The 1,761-nt window shown below is 45.4% G+C and overlaps 1 pseudogene; it reads left to right on the top strand.

Annotated features, from left to right (window-relative positions):
• Positions 1-973: 973 nt before the first annotated feature.
• LOC142437317 (actin-related protein 2/3 complex subunit 5 pseudogene) lies at positions 974-1,471 on the top strand (annotated as a pseudogene).
• Positions 1,472-1,761: the final 290 nt, after the last annotated feature.

Below are 1,761 nucleotides of genomic sequence, written 5' to 3' on the forward strand. Positions count from 1 at the left end.
GAAATCTTAAGGATGCTGCTTTGAGTAATACCGGATATGAAGGAAGCAGTGCAGAATAAGGATGCGATAGAGAAGACAAAGTCCATAATTGAGGGGATGAAGTCCATGCACCAAAGGGAAATACAAGAATTAATGGATGAGGTAACAGAAGCCCAAGTGTCCGCTACCCTGCCAAATTATTTATTAAGATAGACAGCAAGGTGAGAGTCTTCCAGGACAATGAAAAACTCAAAGATTATGCCATAGAGCACCCAACCCTGCGGAAAATCCTTGCCAACTCACTGTGGTCAGAAGCCCAACATCCACCAAGCACAAACAGGAGGCAGCTATATAGCACAACTTCACCCAGCAGTCAACAGACTGAAAATAATTGCCAAGATAACACTGCCTCAGAAGAAAAAGACAAGAATGAAGCTTCTAATACAAACACAGCAAACTGATATTAATGGAGATAGGAAAACACTCAAAACAAAAGGTACAAGATGACGCAATGAACCCACAGATAGTAATAATAACTGAATATCAACGGTCTCAACTTGGCAATTAAAAGACAAAGGTTAGCCGACTGGCTTAGAAAACATAACTGTCAATCTGTTGCCTGCAAGAGACACATCTTAAGCTCACAGAGAAAAATAGACTAACAATAAAAAGAGAGTGGAAAATATACCAGGCAAATGACAACTTAAAAAAGGCAGGAGTTGCAATCCTAATCTCTGCCAAAATTGACCTCAAGGTGCAAACCATAACAAGAGACAAGGATTGGCACTATATAATGATCAAAGGATCAGTAGACCAGGAAACGGTGAGCCTAATAAATATATACGTGCCTAATGAGAGTCCCATGACATTTGTCTAACAAACTATTCAAAAGATGGAAATGGAAATCACAGACTCGCTTCCTGTGGGGCTAAGGCTGCTGTAGTAGGCAGAGGGAGCACCGAGGGTAGGCCTGTGCCACTGGTCGGGATCCAGGATGTTGACGAACACAGTGTCATCAAACACAGTGTCGTTGACTTGCTTCCGAAAGGTGGACATGGATGAGGACAATGAGAACAAGTTCGTGCACAAGCAAGATGGGGGCAATGGCCAGCCCGGGCCCAGCAAGGCCAAGATATACTCCTGCCTGCAACAAGGAAGCATGGCCGCTGCTCTGCAGGCCGCTCTGAACCGCCTGCCCCCCCTCCCCCCCGCCCCACACACACACATCAACACCAAAAGCCAGGCGGTCAAGGGTCGAGCAGGCAGCATTGTCTTGAAGGTGCTCATCTTTTTTAAGGCTAATGATATTGAAAAGGCGGTTAAATCTCTGGACAAGAACAGAATGGATCTCCTAATGAAGTATACTTATAAAGGCTTTGAAAGCCCCTCTGACAATAACAGTGCTGTGTTCTTGCAGTGGCATGAAAAAGCACTTGCTGCTGGAGGGGTTGGGTCCATCCTGCAAGCCTTAACTGCAAGGAAAACAGTGTAGCCCAGCAGGCACTGGACATGGGCCCAGGTGTGCGAGCTGCTGGTACCAAGACCAAAACCACCAAATGCCCCCGCCGCCCACTGGGTAGCCTGTGTCTGTCTCTCAGCTTTGCCTTCTTGCTTCTTCTTCTCTGTCACTCTAAAGATGAAAAGCACACACGCCAGCTTTCTTTTCAAGGAAGTGAAAACAATACAGAGGAAATTTCCTTTCAGCTGAAGTGTTTCATGCTTCTCAAAACCATTTCAACGATGTATATACCAGTCTATTGGTAGGATCAGCTATATTCAGGT

Source organism: Tenrec ecaudatus, chromosome 1 (genome assembly GCF_050624435.1).
Source record: "Tenrec ecaudatus isolate mTenEca1 chromosome 1, mTenEca1.hap1, whole genome shotgun sequence".
NCBI classification, from domain to species: Eukaryota; Metazoa; Chordata; class Mammalia; order Afrosoricida; family Tenrecidae; genus Tenrec; species Tenrec ecaudatus.